The sequence below is a fragment of the Nomascus leucogenys genome, chromosome 16, assembly GCF_006542625.1.
Source record: "Nomascus leucogenys isolate Asia chromosome 16, Asia_NLE_v1, whole genome shotgun sequence".
Taxonomy (NCBI): domain Eukaryota; kingdom Metazoa; phylum Chordata; class Mammalia; order Primates; family Hylobatidae; genus Nomascus; species Nomascus leucogenys.
In genome coordinates, this window is record NC_044396.1 from 152,956 (window position 1) to 176,997 (window position 24,042).

The following is a 24,042-nucleotide window of genomic DNA, read 5'->3' on the forward strand; positions in this document are numbered from 1 at the left end:
CCAATTAAACACATGCATCTATAATAAAATCTTAACTTGTCCTGGCTGGCACATGTTTATGCTACACAATGTATCGGAAACATGCATGGTTTAAAGGTGTAGAACATTTGGTTTTAATTACTTCCTTTCCCTAACTGACCATTTCATTTGCTTTTCAGGGAGTTCTTGGCCTTTCTTCATAAGCATTTGCACCTTGCAGGTGTCAGCACAACTCTTCCTTGCTCTTAGCTGGGACAGTGTGACACTTCTTGGCAGATATAAAATGACTACGTAACCTTGAGTTATGTCAGTCCTGTGCAGGGCCATTAATGCAAACCACTTCATGAACTGCCCAATTCTTTTAACTCTTTCTTTTCCCCAAGGTCGCCCTTAGTCAGTGAGTGCACCAGCCACTATTAAAACATAATTATAAATCATGGTTGTTTGCTCACTGACCCTCTTACAACACTGAAAAAAAAAAGAAAGAAAGAAAGAAAGAAAAGAAAAGAAAAAAAGAAATTGAGCTCAGAGGGCTCAGCCCTAACCCAGACAGCACCTCTGCTGTTGATGAATCTTTATGGAAGCCTTATCTTATATTTTTAACGGCAAATCTCAGGCTCTGTTTTACTGAAGCTGTTTATATAGCTAATCAGAGTAGATCAGGAAATGTGGTTGACAGCACAGGGCTGCCTCAGAAACATAATATTTGCTGGCCGGCATTAAGGGAGCCTTTCAGCCTGGAGGCATGATCAATGAAGTGTGCCTGAGGCTCTGTTTAGATTAAGGGAAATAACACATTGGTGGCCACATTCATCCTGAGCAAATCGTTTTCCCTCACATGAGCTGCAGTGAAAAGCTTTCCAATAAAACCGATGACAGGATTAAACACAACCAACTCTTCACATGCCTTTCACGTGGCTGTTGGCCACAGGCTGGGAGAAGCAGGGACTCCAGCTTGACTAGAAGGAAGATGGCCCAGAAAGAAAGGGCAGCCTGTGCTCTGCCCAGTCGCTCACCAGCTGTGTGGCCTTTGGCAAACGTGTATCTCTCACAGCCTCTGTTTCATCACATTTAAAATGGTGGTGTGTTAGTCAGGGTTCTTCAGGGAAACAGAACCAAGAGGATATATGTATATATGTATACGCATACACGCACACACATACATATAGAGGAGGGAAGGAGAAAGATTTATTTTAAGAAAAATTGGAGCATGCAATTTTGAGGTGTAGCAAGTCTGAAATCTGCAAGGCAGGCCTGCAGCCTGGAGACTCGGGGAAAGGCTGAGGTTGCAAATGCATGCTGGAGAAAGAGTTCCTTCTTCCTCAGGAGGGGACTTCAGTCTTTTTCTCTTAAGGCCTTCAGTTTATTGGACGAGGCTCACCCACGTTATGGAGGGTGACCTGATTTACTCAAAGTCTATTAATTAAAATGTTAATCATATCTAAAACATACCTTCATAACAACGTCCAGACTGGTGTTTGACCAAAAACTGGGTACCATGGATGTGATACCCTAACCATTGCAGGGCTTATAATAATACTTCACTCAGAGGAGTCTGGGGAAAATTAAGCACTAATGTCTATAAGACATTTTGCATGGCACATGGCACCAAATAAAGACTGAATAACTGCCCCTGTACTGTGAGATTGTAGGTGGATTTCACTAACGATTTAAGATTACGTTCTAAAATATTGGAAAACACGAGTCACTATTGGGTATAATTCAGTGTTACCATTTGACAGCATCTGCTTCAGATTCCTTCACAGACATATTGTGTTGAATCTCCACCAATAAGCTTCATGTGTCCCTGAAAATTGAGGGGCTGCATATTTGTAGCAGGGGTGCATTTGTAGACTTAAAGAATTTTTAAAGGCTTCCCTTCTGCTCTTGAGAAACAATTAAAAACCTTTGTGAGTACAGTAAGCGTTTCATGGATGTTTTCACACTGTGTGGCCCTAGCAATTTTGGAACGTGGAGGAGTAAGGTAAGAGCTCATTTAACACTGTCTCATGAAGTGTCTGACCCAGAGTTGGAAAAGGGAGCTTAAGAATGTGGCTTCCACGTATGTCTTTCTCTCCATGGCATGAAATATGGCTTCGAAGAAAACTTCGTTGTTTCCATTTCAAGGTCTTTTTGTGAGGGGAGAAACTGGGCAGTCACCGGTGGAATGCTACCTTTCCAAGATTTATTAGGAGTCTTGAAGGGCTCAGTAAACTAGGAAGGTAGCTTTTGTATCCTACAGCACTCAAGACTGATTTAATTTCATGTCAGTTCTGGAACTGCAAGCACAATATGAACTGCAACTTTATAAATTGCTCCTTAGAGCAGCTGACCTTGCAGGTGGGAGAGTCAAAAAGGGTGGAAAAGCAGAGGAAGCTGGAAGGTTGAGAATTGGTACACGCAGCAGCTACATTTCACCAAAGCACATGGAGTTCTCATCTGTCCCCAATGTCACCCAAAACATCCCTTCTTTCCCTTGTGTTTGTTTCCTGCCTAAAATAGCAATTTCTTTTTCCCCAGAAGGGTGTCAAATGAGGGAGTGAGGGAGAAACTTGATTATGCTACCATAGTGTGCAGGGTTTTTTAAATTTTCAAAGATTATTTTGCCAAAACTCTGCCCAAGAGAAACTCAGAATAAACTAAGTAAAGCCTAATTTATGTCTCCTCTCACAATAGAATTCCTGATAGAAATGTTAAAACAAACTGATGTCACTAAGAAAACAAAGTTAATACTCAGAAGCACTGAATTCTTACAGGAGCTAGAAAATGTGATGTGGTTTCATAGCATCTATTAAGTCATGTCTTAAAATGAGCAAGCAACAATGTTATTGGAAGGAAACCACAGACCATCAGGATAAATCTCCTCACAGCCTATTAGTTCCATTGCAATGGAGTGTTGTCTATGGGGTGGCGGAATCCTACTCTCTTTTGTCATTTAATATTATTCCAGACCGAGCATTTGTGGACAATGTTACCTTAGTGATAGGATTTCCATGTCTAGGAATGAATATATGCAATTAATTCTAAAACAGTAAATTTTCGAGGGGAAGAAATGTAATCAAAACTAAAATTAAATATCAAAATAATAAATATATTAGCACAGGCTGTCAGTTGTGATTTTCAGATTTGATATACATCCTCTTAGTATTTTGCATTCATTATATCTAATTCATCAACTAATACTGATCTACAGCCACATGATTTCAATATCCTGTGACAAATATGCTCTTTGCACTTATCATATTTCAGATATTTGGACAGATGGCTGGGCTGTAATACTGTATACTTATATTTGCCCTAGTTAATATTGGTCTCTATATTCTGCTATTTTGGGTGTTTTACCAATTAGAAAGTACAGAGAGGTAGAATCATAGCTACGCATTCACAAAGTTCAAATTTACCAACATATACCCCATTATAAAGAGAATACCTTGATCTATAGCTAATTGCTGATTTATACTCACATTCCACTCCCACCCCCCTACATTTCCCTAGAAGGCCAGGTAGAGGTTAATCTGTTCCAAATCTACACTACTTAAGTGGTTTGTGCCGCTTGCTTCTCCCTGAAATAAAGGAATTATCCTTGTGTGTCATCTGTCATCTGAAATCAAACATAGAAGGCCCACAATAAATGCATTTATTGTTGTCCCAAACTTCAAAGCAGAAATGTGAGGTTCAGTCTTTCAGTCTGGATCTAGTGTCATTCATCCAACAGGCATTTCCAACCCCTCTCTCAGCCTCATGCAATTATATCACAGTTAGGTAGAATTTGGACCTCTTGGGCATTTGAACAAACTTCTTACACCCAGGCTTTACATTTGCTTCACGATTAAAAGTGAGAATAGCTATGGAGGGTATTCAACTACTGAAGAGATATTGTGAATTAGGAGTAGGAGGGAAGAATTAAAAATATGTATTTATCTAGCTCTAAAATAATACCATCAATCCTGCTTGCACAAGATTGTGAATGCACTAAATACCACTGAATTTTTCTCTTTAAAACAGTTACTTTTAGGCCACGCAAATTTCACAATATTTTTAAATGTATTTATCCACAGAGTAGTTATTTATTTATGTATTTATTTTTATTTTTATTTTTTTTGAGATGGAGTCTCACTCAGTCACCCAGGCCAGAGTGCAGTGGCGCAATCTCAGCTCACTGTAAGCTCAGCCTTCTGGGTTCACGCCATTCTCTTGCCTCAGCCTCCCGAGTAGCTGGGACTGCAGGCACCCACCACCACGCCTGGCTAATTTTTTTTTTTTTTTTTTTTTTTTTGTATTTTTAGTAAAGACAGGGTTTCACCGTGTTAGCCAGGATGGTCTCGATCTCCTGACCTCGTGATCTGCCCGTCTGTCTCGGCCTCCCGAAGTACTGGGATTACAGGCATGAGCCACCGCGCCCGGCCCCACAGAGTAGTTATTTAAGTGATCCAAATGTCTAGAAACAACTCCTCTCTCCCTTCTTTCTTCTTCTTTTTTTTTTTTTTTTTTTTTTTTGGTTACTATTTTAAGCATCCAGGTGTTGATCATATTGGCCAGGTTTGCCTTGGCCCTGCTGTGAGGTAGGTGCAGCATGTCTGATGGCCTCTTCCATCCCATCTGTCCTCTCTTGTGCTCCCTCAGGTTCGCAAACACCCCCAGTGGTACCTTGCTAGTTGGTACTTTCAGTCCCAGAGAACTGCGCCTAGTAAACATATTTGGAGGTAGAGGGTTCATGTTTTACTACCGAATGTTGGAGTTTGGTTCAGCCATTTATTCACCAAACACGTATTGGGCACCTATGGTATGCCAGGCACAGTGATGCATGATGCCACCCTGACAGTGACCCAGACGAGTAAGAGGCCACCCCTGCTCCCTAGCAGCTTGGTATAGTGGTCTTGGTGTTGGATAAAAAACAATTTTACCAAAATATGGTCCTGCTGTAAGAGATGTGCTGTCAGAGCACAGAAGAGACAATCAGGGAAGGCCTCACGGAGGTGGTAGCATTTGAGATGAATATTCATTGGTAAGAAGACTTTTTCTAGCCTAAACGGAAGAGAATTATATCCAGGAAGAGAAGGTCATAAAGTTGTGAAAGGGCCAGAAATGTTCTGGGAAAGATGAAAATTTAGTGCAGCTGAAGCTAAAGAGATGTAACAGCAGTGGTTGCGGGGATGAGGGAGACAGCGCAGTGTGAAAGAGCAGCCTTGCAGGAGCTGGAGGGGTGCAGAGGGAGGAAAGAATTTGCAAGGAATTTGTGACCAGTTGGATGTGGGGGCTGGTAAGTGAGAGAGTGGGACTGAGGATACACACATTTCTGGCTACAGCAGCTAGGTAGGTGATTTCCCTGTTGGACTAAGTAATTGTTTAAAGTAATAGAAAGATCTAGAATGGCAAATACCAGATGCTGTGGCAATTGAATGGGAAAGAGACTGGAAGCAGGCAAGTCTCTCCTGACATTATTGAAAGCCTCCTTTCAAATAAACGACAACTGTGTCTACTCAGGAAGCCACTCCAACATTACGGAAAAGAAGAATTGAAGTCAAACTCCACGGGCTAATTTGGAAGAAAATTTTGATAATAGTTACACACAATTTTCTATAGTCAGTTATATAATTTGCATTTACATAAATAAGCTTCAATCTCTGACCCAGAGAAAGTTCATCTTCAATTAAACTTTAAAATATGTAATTTCATTTTTAGTTTGATAGAGGACTTTTTTTATCTGACAAGGACCTGAGGAAAACAACAATCTGTTCAAAATATAAACAGCACGTAATATCCATCGAAAAAGTTCATTATAGGAGGTACTACATTTTTTTCTGGAATACTTTTTCTTTATAAGATCTAATGGGTTAAACATGCAATAAATTACTTCTTTCAATGTGAAATTCCATTTCCATCTAGGGCAAGTTACATACACTCATTCTTCTGTGTGCATTTGGTTACCTGTGAAAGCAAAGCTCTTTCCACAGCCTGTGGTCAGCATCATCAGCCTCATGGTCACAAATGGTACCAGGCAAGAGGCAAATTTCATATAAACTGATTTTCATTTGGCTTTTCTCTTCTTGTTATATCTTAACAACATTTTTGTTGTAAGCATCTCATTTAAAAGTGGGAAGAAAAGTAACAGGACTACAGGGAACCATAAATGAACCAAAACTGACCTCAATGAACTAATTTAACTGTATTTATTTATGCAAGCTGTGCTACAAACAACCCTATTTAAAAGCCATATACATTGAGAAAAGAATTTCCAGTTGTAAAAATAATAAAACAAAAATATTTACATGCATCACCATTTAAAAAATCAACTTAACTGTTGTAAAAGTTAGTCATTTTTAATTAAAATTAGATAAAGAAATCTATTTTGTAAAAGAAACTGTAGTACTTAAACCACTTCCTCACATTGTATTTTATGTACTCATTAATAAAACTATTGTTGTTAAGGTGGTTCTTTATTGTCAATGATAGGATAAATATTTGATTATAACCTGCTAAGTTAAAATCAGAACATTTGGATATTTGGAAATGGATTTGAAATTTTGTGCCCAATTTCCAGTTATGTATTGGTTTTTTCCCCACACATAAATAATTTTAAAAGAGAAAATATAACATTAGCAAAATCCCAACCTAACACAATAAGGAAGTTTGAAAACTCAGCTTTGATTTTTAGGAAGTCAATATGATTAAATAAAAGTTAAATTTCACTGCTTTAGGCTTTACTTACTTGTCATTGAGAAGGAAGAAGGACTGAGTGTCCAGTGTCGATTGCAAATAAAATGGAAACTTTTCACAGACCCATCAGAAGCATTGGAATTTTACCCACAGAATTTAGGTTTAAATACATAAAAGTTCAAAGTCTCAGGATACAAAATCAATGTACAAAAATCACAAGCATTCTTGTACACCAATCACAGACAAACAGAGAGCCAAATCATGAGTGAACTCCCATTCACAATTGCTTCAAAGAAAATAAAATACTTAGGAATCCAACTTACAAAGGACGTGAATGCCCTCTTCAAGGAGAACTACAAACCACTGCTCAATGAAATAAAAGAGGATACAAACAAATGGAAGAACATTCCATGCTCATGGGTTGGAAGAATCAATATCGTGAAAATGACCATACTGCCCAAGGTAATTTATAGATTCAATGCCATCCCCATCAAGCTACCAATGACTTTCCTCACAGAATTGGAAAAAACTACTTTAAAGTTTATATGGAACCAAAAAAGAGCCCGCATCGCCGAGTCAATCCTAAGCCAAAAGAACAAAGCTGGAGGCATCACCCTACCTGACTTCAAACTATACTACAAGGCTACAGTAATCAAAACAGCATGGTACTGGTACCACAACAGAGACATAGATCAATGGAACAGAACAGAGCCCTCGGAAATAATGCCACATATCTACAACTATCTGATCTTTGACAAACCTGACAAAAACAAGAAATGGGGAAAGGATTCCCTATTTAATAAATGGTGCTGGGAAAACTGGCTAGCCATATGTAGAAAGCTGAAACTGGATCCCTTCCTTACACCTTATACAAAAATTAATTCAAGATGGATTAAAAACTTAAATGTTAGACCTGAAACCATTAAAATCCTACAAGAAAACCTAGGCAATACCATTCAGGACATAGGCGTGGGCAAGGACTTCATGTCTAAAACACCAAAAGCAATGGCAACAAAAGCCAAAATTGACAAATGGGATCTAATTAAACTAAAGAGCTTCTGCACAGCAAAAGAAACTACCATCAGAGTGAACAGGCAACCTACAGAATGGGAGAAAATTTTTGCAACCTACTCATCTGACAAAGGGCTAATATCCAGAATCTGCAATGAACTCAAACAAATTTACAAGAAAAAAACAAACAACCCCATCAACAAGTGGGTGAAGGACATGAACAGACACCTCTCAAAAGAAGACGTTTACGCAGCCAAAAAACACATGCAAAAATGCTCATCATCACTGGCCATCAGAGAAATGCAAATCAAAACCACAATGAGATACCATCTCACACCAGTTAGAATGGTGATCATTAAAAAGTCAGGAAACAACAGGTGCTGGAGAGGATGTGGAGAAATGGGAACACTTTTACACTGTTGGTGGGACTGTAAACTAGTTCAACCATTGTGGAAGTCAGTGTGAGGATTCCTCAGGGATCTAGAACTAGAAATACCATTTGACCCAGCCATCCCATTACTGGGTATATACCCAAAGGACTATAAATCATGCTGCTATAAAGACACATGCACACGTATGTTTATTGCAGCACTATTCACAATAGCAAAGACTTGGAACCAACCCAAATGTCCAACAATGATAGACTGGATTAAGAAAACGTGGCACATATACACCATGGAATACTATGCAGCCATAAAAAATGATGAGTTCATGTCCTTTGTAGGGACATGGATGAAGCTGGAAACCATCATTCTCAGTAAACTATCACAAGGACAAAAAACCAAACACCGCATGTTCTCACTCATAAGTGGGAATTGAACTATGAGAACACATGGACACAGGAAGGGGAACATCACACTCCAGGGACTGTTGTGGGGTGGGGGTAGGGGGGAGGGACAGCATTAAGAGATATACCTAATGCTAAATGACGAGTTAATGGGTGCAGCAAACCAACATGGCACATGGATACATATGTAACAAACCTGCACATTGTGCACATGTACCCTAAAACCTAAAGTGTAATAATAATAATAATAAAAGTAAATAAATACATAAAAGTTGACATAATAATTCCAGAAGAATTGATTTGGAAAGAATTTGAATCATTTTAATTTGAAGTCTTCCAGAAAAAAGAGCTTCAACTATATTTTGGCATCAGTTTTTAGTCTCTAATGGTGTTTACTAGATTTATTGAACACTTCCTGATAATATGCTTTCATATAAAATATGTTCTTTTTAAGATTTTAAGGTTAACCTTGAAGATACATTAATGTACTAATAAAGAAAACATTCATTATCTTAATTCAGTGTTGTGAGTGCCATAAAAAATAATCAAGTATTTTAAAGACTCACTTTTTATATTATAAAAACTAATTATCTAGTTTATTTTATTAACAATTGGGAACTTACATCAGGTGCTATTTGCTGTCAGATATCAATGGAAGATAAAGTTTTGTTGTTACAATAATAAATAAAGAATTTGTGTGTGTTTGTGTGTGTATAGATAAGCTTTTAAATTCTCTGAATATTTATAGAGCTTTTCTTACATGCTTAGTGAGGTAGAAGGAAAGAAAAACTAGCATTAATTGAGCCTAATATTCCAGACCCTGTGCTAGAACTTTACACCTATTTTCTCACTTAACCCTAAACCTAGGAGGGACCTGCTATTACTCTCAATGGGTAGCTCTTAAGTGGAGGTGTTGTCTTTAAAACTAATGTCTGTTGGACCTTGAAGCATATGCTTTTGCTTATTTTCTTAATTAAAATTGTTTCAATAATGCAGAAAAGTATAGAAAATAATATAATGGACTGTTTTGCTACCACCTCTCATTAGCAAATATTAGCATTTGACATTATTGGCTTCATGTTCTTTTTTTTTTTTTTTTCAAGACCAAAAATGTTTATTTCATTTTGGGGAAAAGTGATTGGCAAGAAAGCAATAGCAATTATTTTCTTTTCCCAATTCTTTGGTCCCAAGATAGGATGCAATCCTCTCCTGATTGCCTGAGACTAGCTATGGGTACAATCACAGTGATTTTCTTGGATTGTGGCTTGGTCTCCAGCCCAGGCTTTTGGTATGGAAAATGGTGGTGCACAGCTGTATCTCAAAATGGCATTTTAAATTTATCTTAAATAGATACAGGGTCTTGCCATGTTGCCCAAACTGGTCTTGAACTCGTGGGCTCAAGTGATCCTCCCACCTCAGCCTCCCAAAGTGCTGGGATTACAGGCGTGAACCACCATGCCTGGCCTCAAAATGGCATTTTAATAGGGAGAATGGAATACATTAGTAGCCACTGTGTCCCAGCCTATTACACAGGCTTCATCTTTTAATAGTCATTTGCTATGCTTCTTTGAGGAATCAAATATTAAGGGTATAGCCAATTCCTACCCAATCCACACTACTCTCTTCTCTCAGTTCCCAGAGATACTACTTATATATTTATTACATATCCTTTCAAAACTCTTATCACAATTGTAACTTTTTCCCCCAGCTTTTATTATTTAGAGATTCGCCACTATAAATGTAGTGTCTTATTAATCCATTTAGCTGCTATGTATCCCCTTTTATGAATATGTCCTATTTTGATTGACATTAAAGTTGTTCTTAGTATTTTGCTAAATAAAAATATTGTATTGAACATTCTCACACATGTCTGTGTTCACATGTGTAAAAGTTTCTCTAGGACAAACAGATGGTCCCTGATTTACAATGGCTTGACTTTGGATATTTTTTTACTTTATGGTGGTATGAAAGCACCATCAGTAGAGACCATACTTTGAATTTTAAATTTTGATATTTTCCTGAGCTAGCGATATGTGGAATCATACTCTTTCTTAATGCTGGACAGCCACAGCCACAGCTGCAGCTTCCAGTAAGCCCCACGATCATGAGGGTCAATAGCTGATACTGTACGGTGCACTGTGTTGCCCCGTGAGTTTGCCCAACTGTAAGCTAATGTAAGTGTTCTGAGCACATTTATGGGAGGCTAGGTTAGGCTATGGTGTACTGTAGATTAGGTGTATTAAGGGTATTTTCAGTTTATGATATTTTCAAGTTATCATGGGTTTATCAGGACATAACTCCATCATAAGTCAAGGAGCACCTGTATATCTAGAAGTTTTTTTGTTAGTTAGTTCACAGGACATTATCTCTTTCTTGCAAAAGTGATGGCTTTAGTCATTGAGAATATGCTTTAAGATGTAGAAGCACTGGAATCCTGAAGGTAGATCACACAGAATGCTCATACTACCAAAGATAAAAAGAAAACAGAGGGATCAACTTCTTTGCCTCTTTGGTGTGCATGGGAGAAGGTTCAGCAAAGCTATCTTCCAAAAGAGTGAGAAGATACTTATTGGGCATAGAGGCAAACCTCGGAAAGGCCAGGAGGATGAGGTTGTGAGTCAGACAATGGTCTTAAGGGCTACCTTTCTCCAAAATGGCCTGGAGGCTCTGGGGACTGAGGGGCCAGTAGGGACAAGTGAGAGCCGGGCGGTCCTTAGTGGGGCAGAAGTTTGGACTGGTAAGAGATGAATGGTAGCACAGGGCAGCAGGCAGAGAGAATGACTCAGCAGATGGGCTGTTTCTCCAATCTGTCTTCTCTTCTCAATTCCTAGCACTATGCCTGAGTTCAACTTCTTATAGTCTATTCACTTACTAAGGCAGTGTTTCGTGGCTGGTCATTGCCCCCTCCACATTTTGGCAAGACAGTTCCAAGGAATAGCTTTGCTTTGTAACTTCATTGCCCAATACCATTCAGCAGCTAATCATTACCACATGCATCAATTACAACTAGAGTTTAGTTTGATATTCAGAGGCTTTGAAAGTTTGGCTTTAGCCTACACTTCCAGGCATAGTTCCTTGTTATTGTTTATTTGTAATTAATATTTAAATTTTTATTTAAGTTGTATATTTCATTTAAATTTTTTTTCATTTTCTTTAAGTTGCATACATGTTTTGAGAATCAAATAGTCCGAAAAGGTTTGTTACAAAAATAATAGTACTGTCCAGCCTCCCAGCTATGTACTTTTTCAGTTTCAGTGGATTTTCCTAAATTACCCTCTGAAGTAGCTGTAGCAATTTATATTCCCACTACAACTGTATATGAGTTTCCATTTCCCAACCCCTCATCACCATCTAGTGTTATCAGAACATCTGCTAAACTTGTGTTTGTGAAATTGTATCACACTGTTATTTTAACTTGCTGTTCCTTGTCACTAATAAAAGGGAACATATTTTAACATGTTTATTGATCATTGAATTCAGGTCCTTTCTTTTTTCTGATCAAGATGTAAGACTTTTAAAATGCATTCCTTATATGAATTATTTCTTGCCTATTATATTCTATAACCTCTTTTAGTCTATGACTTATGCTTGTTTGTTTATGGTGGGATTTTTTTCATCAAAGTTTTAAAAATTATGATGTAAATTTTATTAATCTATTCTTTTATGTTTTGTTCATTTTATGTTGTGCTCAAGAAATCGTTCATTATCCTGATACTATAAAAAGATTTAATTATATATATGTTTAGAAGTTTTAAAGTTTACTTTTCCAGTTAAGTCCTTTAAGCTATTTGGAGTTTCTTTTTGTGTATGGTGTGAGTTTGTGACTTAATTTTATTTTTCCCAGGTTTTAGCCAATTTTCCCAGAAGTTTTAACTTAAGTGTCCACCACTTTTTCTCTTAACTTGTAATGCAATATTCCAACAAATCATTAGTGCATTAATTTACTTGAATAGACTTTGTAATGTTAACTCATCCTTGCATTCCTATGATAAACAACAATTGGTCCTGATATATTTTTCTAGTACACTGGTTTATTCAACATGCAAATATTTTGTCTGACATTTCTTCTGTAGTCAAAAGTAAGATTTTCATTACGTTTTTTTTGTTGACTAATGAATTATGTAGGAATGATTTTTAATGGTCCAAAAGCATTTGGAGGTTATCTTTGATTAATTGTCACTAATGTAATTGCACTCTACCAAGAGCCTGTTTCCACATACAAAAATTATTTGACATTTGTTACCTACTTTGTACTCTAGGGTGTGAAGTGTTTTTATAAATGTTACATTGGTCCCAACATGACATTTTACTAATAGAAATCAGTGTGGATACATGCCTATTTACGCAGTGTATAAAAACATATACACGTGTTTTCACGAGATGTCAAACCAGTGTGCGTCACTTGTTATCCCAAAGCTCTGTAAATACAGATTGTTGAAAAACAAACTCCAAACATATACTGCTTTTATCTAGATGCTCAGTTCCTGATGCCAAGAGTGTAAGGTATCAAGAAAATGGTACAGCTTGAAGAAAACACTATTTCCTAGAAGAGATAAATGACTGTCATAAGTACTGTGCCAAGCACTCACCAGAGTTCTAAGATTTGGGGTGGGTCTGCTGGAATCCACTGTCAGCGCTAGGGATTTTTAATATCTCTATTTTTTTCTTATTCAAAAAACCATACCATAAGCATATTAAATATACTTTCTGTCATTTTAACTTCATGAGTCAAACAAGCACTGCTATCTTCTGAATAATAATGGCATATTAAATTCCATTTTTAAACCATGTAAATACCAAGGAAAGCTGTTTTCTTATTTCCTTTAGAAAATAGGCCTTTCCTTTGGAAAATGTTTTTGAATGGATGGACATTAGAAATCAGTCAAATTCAAATCTAACCTATTACTGAAAAATCAGTACAAATGGTCAATAAAGTGGTATTTTTTCAACCATCAGAAAGTCAAAACTAAAAAAGGTCAGTGATATCCGGTGTTGACCAGTGTGTGGATAAATGGATGTACTTCTCCACTGTTGGTGAGAGGTGGTACTGTAAAACCTTTGATAAAGATCATGTGCTTATTTTTGGCCATGCAGTGTCCACCCTGCTCTTTTTACCGTCTATATGTCCAAATGCCTTTGGGGAATGTTCCCCATTATCTGTGGGTAGAGCAGCAACTCCCAGGAGGCCTTAAGGTATACTGGCTAAGGATATGGACTTTGCTATCAGACCACTGTGAGTTTGATTTGCCATTTATTCTATCATCTTGGGAAAGTTACATAGCTTCCCGGAAACTCTCTTTTATCAGTTACTGCTATTTATGTGTAAAACCTTGTTGTATTTGGTACAATGGGATAGCCACAAGAGGTCAGCTTTGGGTTGAAACTGAGAAAGAAACAAAACAAATGGATCCAGGTGTGGAGATCAGAAGAGAACTGACATTTCCTGAGCCCCTACTATCTGTAGGTGCTCTTAAGTACTAAATAGACGTGGTCTCACTGTGCCCCTCGCAACTATTTCATGAGGTCGTATGCCCATTTTATAGAGGAAGCAACAGTCATTCAATATCTGAAATATCATACAATATTTCAGAAGTAGAACCAAGATCTGTCTGAAGCCAGAGTCAATGCCTTTAACCACTATTAACACCACTCCTCAGGGCCTCAGACACAGTGAAGGGGAGCCACGAGGGGCCCACATGAAAACACTGGATAACTAAGGGAATCGGGAGGCCTGGGCAGGGGAGAAAAGGCTGAAGGCCACTTGGTCTTGATATCTGAATATTGGTCCAACCATCTGGTTCATCACAGGACCACAAACCCAGACACCAGATCGGCAGAGCCCACGGTCAACAGCTGAGAAATAATTTTCAGGTGCTCCTGAGGATAAAGAAAATTGGTATTGAAAAATCCTTCCAAAAATATAATGGGATTATCTTAAGTAGTCTGCTATCTTTCTAAGAACAAATCAGAGGGACGTCAGTCAAAAAAATGCAATCTAATCTCAGAGGGAATAGGCAGCCATTAGGGAATACTGTTAGTCTCCCAACAGCTTTAGACTATTGTTTACAAGAAAAGTACCTGAGATCAGACTTGCAGTGATTTTCTATACTTGAAATAGATAAAATAATAAATATTCCCATAGTGAATTCATGCAATGTTTGGGGTATCATGCCCAGAGTAGTTTTTTATTTGAGAACGAGGGGCAAAAATAGGGCTTCAATCATTATTGAACCAATATCACACATTCCCGCAAAAAAAGGAGCCATTTCTAATGCCCTCACCTTTTATACACCAAGGAAAATGCTAGATTTGTTCATTGGAAAAGCAGATAAAAGATCCACAAGTCCTAAAATATGCTGATTTTATTGGAATGCTTTAGATGCCTTCATCGTCACCTTGATACACCAGTTTTGCTGTTACCAGTTACTGGTAAGGTGCAAATGATACAGCATGAACAATGACCTGAAGAGCAATTTGGAAATCTTTACCTTAGATGATTTGGCTACAATTACACAATTCCAAAGTGTGGGTACCTATAATCCATAAATAAATGAATCTTTTGACAAAAAGAAAGTTTAATAGCTATAAAAAAAGACTCCTCCAACAAAACAAATTCATAAAATCTGTAGTAAACCTGCTGTCTTAGTTCAAGCTGCTATAACAAAATACTGCAGATTAGGTTGCTTAACAACATTGATTTCTCACAGTTCTGGAGGATGCGAAGTCCAAGATCAAGATGCCAGTTGATTCAGTTCCTGGTGAGAGCCCCTTTCTGGCTTGCAGACAGCCACCTTCTTACAGTGCTCTCACATGGCAGAGAGAGAGTGTGAGTGCCCTGGTGTCTCTTCCTTTTCTTATGAGGATACTAGCTCCACCTCATGATATCATCTAACCCTAATTTCCTCCCAAAGATCCCACCTTCAAAGATTATCACGTTGAGGGTTAGAGCTCCAACATATGAATTGGGGGTGGGGGTGGGGGGTGGGGGGAGGGCGAGACACAAATGTTCAGTCCCGTAACACCAGACAACTTTTAACTAAAGTTTTATCCCTCAAAAAACTAACCTGATCAGCTTCTGATTTCAACCAACTCTGAATATTAGCTGCTGAACAAACATTTACAGTTCTTACTAGTGCTAGATTTTCTTTAGTTCCTGCTCCCTGGTCAAATTTATATTTACTCCTACTTAATTAAAACTGTCCAATTTTGCCTAATGATGGTCACTCCTTCCTCCAGAGCTGTCATTTATCCCATCCAACTGCCTCTTCTAGCAAGAAAATTGAGAAGCATTCTCCTTTGACAAATGAATACCCCTTAATAAGCTATACTCACATACTCGCATTTCTTTCTTTTTTTTTTTTAAGAGGGACAGGGTCTCACTCAATTGCCCAGGCTGCAGTGCAGTTGCACAATCAGAACTCACGGTAACTTCAAACTTCTGGGCTCAAGCGATCCTCCCACTTCAGCCTCCCAAGTATCTAGAATTATAGGCTCCTGCCACCATGCCTAGCTATATATACATATACACACACACACACACACACACACACACACACACATATACACTCACACTATATATATACACACACTATATATACACACATACTATATACACACACATATATACATACTATATATGTACATACTATATATGAATTTATACACACATACACACACACACACACACACACACATATATAGTAGAGACTGGGTCTTGCTATGTTGCCCAGCCTAATCTTGAACTGTGTGCCTCAAGTGATCTTCCTGCCTCAGCCTCCCAAAGCTGGGATTACAGGCGTCAGCCACCATACCTGGTCCTCCCATTTCCTTTATCTAAACAAATGTAACACAAAACATCTTTTAAAACAAATTACAGTCTATTTAACTAAACTTGGATTTCTCAAAACATTACTATCAAGGGGGACCTGCTTCTTAATAAGGTTTCAAATGCATCCATGAAGAGTTCTCAACCTTGTCTTGACGAGGAAGTACTCCTGACTGGCCCAGTCTCACCATCGTCCACCAAGTGGTCGAAGAGGCTGCAGAGAGTGTGACAGGGCCCTGGAGTGGTGGGTGCAGAGCCAGCTCTGCCAGCTCGAAAGCCTCTCAGGGAATACTTGGCAATTGCAGCCTGTGTGTCACTAGCTTTTACATATTTTCAAAATTCCAAGAGAAAAGCCCACAGCACCTGTCCACAAGATAATACTTATAGAAGGACTAAAGAAATGTATATGTAGGGGTTGCCCAGAGGACACTCAACCCCAATCTTTTCATTAATTTGCATTTTTTGTCAGTCTTTCTTATACATTAGCAGTCTTAGACTCTTTAAGGACACATCTGTTTTTCATGCAAAGCTTCAAGTCACATGTACAAAGAGACATTTGTGTATACAAATGAGATAAGGGCAACCAAATCTCCAGTATCCACATGTACACAGGTGTCAGTGTTTTAATGGAGAGTTACTGAAGAGCACACTTAAAATGTCACATTTCATAAAAGTTTCCCCCATCCAAAGACATAAAAACTTGGCTGCATTTATTTGTAAAACTGAAATTACTCTCAGAGAGATTTAGTTCACCTTCTAATGTCAACCAAAACAAATTTGGAATTTAAAGGATATGAAACTGCAGACATCCTTTTAAAAAATATCATATTAATGCTGAATGAATTATCAGAAATCAGGACATTCTCATAAGTTGTATGTAAGTTGTCTCCAAATTCAGTTTGGTATCAAATTCTCTAGAATGTGGGCTTGTGTTAGAATGAGATTTTAGTGCTAATATTAGCAATTCCCCTTTCTGATCAAAAGGGAAAAGCTGTCAGAAGTCCCATCACAGGGTATATTCAGTATCCCACATTCAATGTTTGCTACAAATCAGGAAGTAGAGAGAGGACTTGGTTCTCTCAACCCCTCACTCATGCTACAATCATATCATCCTTGTCACGACTCGTTTGGTAAAACTCTTCATAGAGGCAGTGGGTTCACAATTGCCTATAAAACAACATCCCTGTGCGATAAACTCTGCCATGCCCTTCATATGTCAGTGCGGCTGCCTATATATCATTAACACAATCAAATCCATCCCCACACCTTAAGTCGCTGCTTGGGTTTCCCTGCTAATGCATTCCTGCAGTGCCTGCCTTTAATGTTCTGACTGTGTTCAGAATAAAAACGACTGGGTGTCCCCACTCTGTATATTCTGAAACTGAAAAGAATCAATTAAACTAGCCACATTTCCATCAGGGGGGCTGCTGCTGCTCCCCAAACAGCTTAAGCTGTCTTCTCATAGTGTATGATGTCAGCAGGATCTCTCGATTGAAATACAGCCTTAAATCTCACCCACCCCCTCGCTGGCCCTCTGTCTGCAGTATATATTATTCTTGTAGTTTTTAGAGACAGCTGTGTGAATTAATGAACTGATGTGAGAATCAGAGTTGGCCTGGAGCCCCACTTAAAAGTCATGTCGATGACCTCACAAAAATAGCAAAGAATGCTTACAGCTTGCTTGTAAAAATAAATCCATTTCTTAATAACTCAGAATGCCCACATAATTCAGCACATATTTTAACCCCAAATGATTATTTCATAAGAATGAAAATTTCCCATGAAAAAGACATTTAGCTAACCCAGGCAACTATAAACTTTAATTGATATTTCACAGTATGTACTAGTTTGCTCTCTAGGGAGTGTAGAATATCATTCTTGCACCTGCACTTTAACTCCAGAGTTATAGTATTTCAACCATTAAACATTTTTCATTAAAGCACTTCATATAGAATTAGCCTAATCTGATTTTAACAAAAGTATTCTATATTTAGTTTTTCACACTGTATTAGTGCAAACTGTTAGAACTAGAAAGGCAGGGCTTTTGTTCACTGGAAAAAGCAAAAGGGTGGTCTATATCCACTCACTTCAAAGATGGTCCTTAGTGTGTCTACCATCCTTTGAAACAAACACAGCATTTATCAACTAAGTCACTCCTGGGCAAATCGTAGGCTCTGAAGAAGCCAAGACACATGGTGAGCTCAGCTGGTTTGCAAATTTGCTCCTTTTCCCATAAAACCCTGCAAAGCAGGGAAGGATGCAGAATATTTTGGAGAGGCTGGAACTGAGAAAATGTGCAAAAATTTGCATCTTACGGTTTTGAGTTTTATAGCTGTTATCTCGCTGGCAATCTTAGGTGAACAGCTGCAGGATTTTAGGATGTGTGACTTTAACTAAAAGGAAAGGGCCTTTCTAAATGCTACAAGTTAGAATCGGAGAGAAGCAAGCAGCGTAGGAGCTCACTTGGAATCTGAGGTTAAGTAATATTTAAAGAAAACCACCCTACTCCAAATAACCTTTTTCTCCCTGAAACGCTAAACTCTATTCTTTCTCAGTTACGACATGAACTTCTTAGAATTGAGAACACCTGAAGTAAACGAAAGCTGCTTTTCTTGAACAATAGTTGTAAGTTTTCTCAAATGGACAAGTCCATGAATGCTTCCTGACTTGGTTTCCTTGGGCTTAGCCTTTATTTAAGAAAGCATATTAATATATTTTTATTGATGCTTCAACTTGACATGCAATGAGATCTAATGTGATATTTGACAGAATTAATCATAGTTAATTCTGTTAAACAGATATTGCAAGAAAATGACCCAGTGTGCCAAATAAAGATGGTCCATCGGATACTTATTCATATTAAAAAAAGGAAAGTTTAAGGAATAAAAAGATTTCCATTAAGCTTATTAAAATATTGGATCTTCTGACACAGTTCTAATAAAATGTATAGTGGTTGACTTCACACAACATAAACCCCCCATTGCACTCTCCTTGGGCTTGGTAGGTGCACGCAGTGTTTTTTTGTTGGTTTGTTTGTTTTTAAGCTAAAGCATACAAATGTCCCAATATTTGGCTTTTTGACCTACAAACATGGCTCTCTCATACGGCTCAATCTAGCAGTTCCAAGGGCTCTCTGAGTGACACCTGAAGTGGGAACCAAGCAGGAAAGGAAGTCACTGGAGTACAGCAGGGCAGGGCATAGAGAAAGCTGCAAAGATGGGCCTCACAAAGGGAGGCCTAAGGTAGTAGAGTCAGGGAGCACAAAGCCGCCAGAGTGGGAGACCTTTTGCCCACACACTAGGGAATCAATCTTATCTTCATGTGGAAGAAATAGTTTGCCATGTTATTCTCGAGAGAACATCCGGATATTATTGTTGTAAAGCCTTGGAACCCGGCGGAGGATCTGGACAATCTCTTCCTGTCTGATCCTTTTCTGACAGGTAAGTCAAGGGTGGCCTCGCATTCCTCGGCAGGGTGTGGCTGTGAAGGCCCCTTGCAGAGAGGAACAACTCTGGTAGTTTTTTATAAACTACCATCACCATTAGTGGCCGTAGCAGTGGGAATAAAAGCAAATCCAAGCTGCTGGGCTGGGCCAAGCCAAGTGGCTGATTGGGCAAATGAGAGGCAATGGGGATGAGCCCTGGAATGCAATGCTCCTGCCTGGGTGGTCTCTGTACACATTTCTAACAAGCCAGTGTGAGGGGCTGAGGAAGTGCTTCTTGTTTTCCTGGAATTAACTCCTACAGCCCACTGATGAGGGCAAAAGGAGAGTGGCACCTCCATTCTAGGTTTAAAGATTTCCAAAGCACTATGTCAGGATAATTGGGACAAGCACTCCCCCTTCACCAGCCTCCTCTCTCGCCACACACATCAGTACAAGAGAAGGATGGATGATAAAGAAGGGGGTCTTACAATGAACACAGAGCATGTGGAGCATCAACTATGTTTTCTCAAATTGATGTGGCCAGCTGATCCCTCTTCCTACAAGACTGAAGCATGCCTGTCTGGAAATTGTCTCTTGTATGAAAGAAACTGGGTCACAAAACCAGCAAAGTCCCCACTGGGGCATGCAGAAAGGGGTCAGAAAGAGATAGAAGGGAAGTGCAGGGGACAAACATCTTGCCAAGGAAAAGAAACATTCATGATCTGTTTCCTTCTTCTTCCCCAACACAAATCCATAGCTGAGTCAGTTGAGGAAGGTGGTTCAGCAAGCAGTCTCAACTGGCTGCGAGTCTGAACATCAAACACTTTTAGTTTCCCAATACGTACTCTCACCGCTTCTGTCAAATGCTCCTCTCTAGCTGGCTTTCAGTTTTCCTTAATAATACATGTCTGAGTCCATCTCTTTAAGTCACTTCAATTTATCAAAACTGTTTTGTATTAGCTCTTAAAGTATACTTTAGAGCTGTTTTGTTTCTAAACTTGAATCTTGTATTCATTTTAGGCTTTCTTAATTCACAAATCAGCACAGGCCAGAGGGGCCTAGGGTAGAGGCAAGATGGGATGCCTTCTTCCTTGTGCCTACTCCTAGGTTGGGCAGGAGGAGGAAAGAGGAGACCAGATAATGTCAGCCTCCTTGGAGACTGTGACAAAGTTGTCCTCATTTTCTGTCCTTTTTCACAGCTTCCCCATGCAGCCATGAGTGGCTTACAGTACCCTCTCTCTGTCAAGTGTCTAAATGTCAGCTAGCCCAGAGCCAAGGGGTGGGATGGGTACAATGTTGGTTCTCCAGCATCACTGATGATCCAGGACTAGTTCTAATACCCCAAGTCTTAGAACCATCGTGTTAGTAGTCCCTCAAACCCATTCTGGATAGACTGACTTGGTTCTGAGTCCTCAGCCTTCACTAAAACTCCACTAACGTTGGCATGAGGCAAATGGAATGGTGAGTGAATTTGTTGCATTCAGCATGGGTGATCAACATAGTCAAATATCTTCTGTAAATGCACTGGAGTGTCCATAAACCAGATGATGGCACGTAAGATTCACCTATTCAGGGAAAATATTTCAGGGAGTGAAATACTGCTGTACTAAACTGAGTTGTTTCAAGGAGGGGTTCTTAAGAAGAACCCTCTGTCATGGCTGTCCCTTTGTGTTGTTTCCCTGTTGTAATATAGGAAACCATAGAGGCAGGAAGGAAGGAGAGACAAGGAGAGAAAGAGGTGAAGATAGCAATTGGAGCATGAAAAATTGAAAAATAATACGGTGATTTTGACAAGGAATATATGTAAATGTATTATTGATACATTTCCTCTTTACAACAAATACCAGGAAAAGTGAGGAAAAATTACAGGAAAAGCACATACATGAGTTGAGTTGGCCTGTGGTTCTAGCAATCTCCACCCATCCATACGACAGATTTCAATGTGTGTTTGAACTCAATACAGAAGAATATAAAAGAGAATTTTCAGGAAGCCCAGGGAATGGAAAGCATTGCACTTGTTTTGTAGCGAGGAGACAACTGTTCCATCCTTGGGTCTCTCCTCCTACTCCACAGTTACACTGTGTGCTACTTTGAATCACGTGTATCACTTCTTTGTAATAACAGTGAATTAGATAGCTATTGCCACAGTAATGCTGCATAGCAATCGGCTTCAACAATCCCAGCAGCAAAGATGTGCAGGTAGACGGGGATTGGCTCTGCTCCTTGTGAATATCATCCTCCACTGGAGACCATCCTCCAGTTCAGGCCAGTCTTCTCATGCAGATGGCAGAGGTGCAAGAGGGCAAGACCAATAAAAGCACTTTCCAGGCCTTGGCTCATGAAATTCCCACTGACTTTCCAATCACCAAAGCCACCCACAGGGATGAACCCAACTGTAAGGTGTAGGGGAAATACTCTACCTTTTTATTGGAAGAACTACAAAATTAGAGGGGAAGTGCATGAATGCAGACATGAGTGAAGAAACGGGGGTGTTAACCCAATCTGGAAAACATAGTAGCTGACATTTTGGGAAAGACAGGTGAGGTTAAATAGGAGATTAAAATGTATCCCCTAATCCTACCATCCATAGATGACCACTCTTAATATTTCAAGTGTATTATTCCAGTATTTTTTCCTAGGGATATAAAAACTATTTTTTTCAAACTTGAAATCACACTAAAAATACAATTATGGGGTTTTTAAAAACTCATCAAATTATATTCAAAGACTTTTTCTGTCATTGTATATTTGTAGACAATTGGCTTCTGTTGTCTATAAGTTAGTTAGTCCAGCATGAATATATGCTGTATTTTATTGAAACATTCTGCTATTGTTGGACATTTAGTTTGTGGACACTATTTTCTGAACAAGTAGTGGGGATACCCTCTGATAATTAGAAGACATTTTTCTGAGCCATGGAGCATTTAGGAGTGTGCTGAAAGGGCAGATTGTGCAGTAGGTTCAAAATCCAAGCCCAAAAAAAAAAAATTGTAACACACTTATTGTAATGAACTCTCAGGAATCTGTTTCTTCTTCATAAAAGGCATAACGGCCATCTCTTAGATTTTTCATAAGCTTTTTAATTTCTTTCATAGCAATGGGGTCTCATTATGTTGCCCAGGCGGGTCTCAAATTCCTGGGCTCAAGCGATTCTCCTGCCTGGCCACCCAAAGTGCTGGGATTACAGGCATAAGCCACTGAGCCTAGCCAGGAAGCTATATTTTTGACACACGGAAACAACAAAAATTGTGATATTGCATACAAGATAACATATGATAACACACAATGCCAAAATATGTTAATCTAACTTTATAGTGCTTTGCTTTGTATGTATTGCCTTCCTAAGCGATAGAAAAGCACTAATAGTCAGAATTTTAATGTCTGAGTGATGTTTTAAAGGTTTTCTAATGACAGTGCCAGTTAATCGGGGAAATGCAATGAATAGTTGGTCAATTATTTAGAAGTTGAGAGACTTCTTTTTTTAATTAAAAAAATAGCTATGGCCCTACCAACACAAAATACCTCCCTCTACTGATTAGTAGAGTCATGTCTTTCAAAATTTAAATATGTCCTGGGAGGAGAACGTGTTAAGTCGATTATCAGTCATTTACAACTTACTATGATTATTAGGTCATTTCAAAATACAGCCAATACTGAAAAGGGGGAAACTGCATAAAATCATAAAACCCAAAGGGCTCACTGAGTGTAGAGAGTAGGGCTTGAAACTAATTACTGACAAATTAGTTTTCATTCATATCGGATACTGAGTGAGAACATGGGAGCGAGTTCCTATACCTGCCGCTTCACGGGTCCTTGCTTTTATATTCTTATGGCTCGTGTGCATGCAGTTACTCATTCTAGTCACTAGATGGTGCTTTTGTGCATGATAGCTCGGCTTTGCAAACTTTGCTCCTTGATTTATTGGAAATGTAAGATGTACCCCCATCTTCTTAATTAATTACCTTTTTTGTTGTTTACAAAAATTATAACTTTAGTTATGGAATATAAAATACTTGGTATAAAATATGTCGAACCAATAGAAAAAATTTTCAAATACGAATCTAACCATGAAATTTGCCTCAGCCTTCTCTATAATATAGCATGAAAACGCTTTCAGAAAAAAAGGAGTCGTTTGACTTCAACTCTCACTCTTCTGAATCAACAGATCATCTGCTTAAAACAATGTAACATGTATTGAAAGCACAGCTTAGTAAGGGTCTCGGCTGCAATTAAGTACTATATTAAAAGTTTAGTTCTTTATAAGAAAGAGTCGTGGGTTCCAATGTCACAATGAAACTTCTTTTTTTTTTTTTTTGAGATGGAGTCTCACTTTTGTTGCCCAGGCTGGAGTGCAATGGC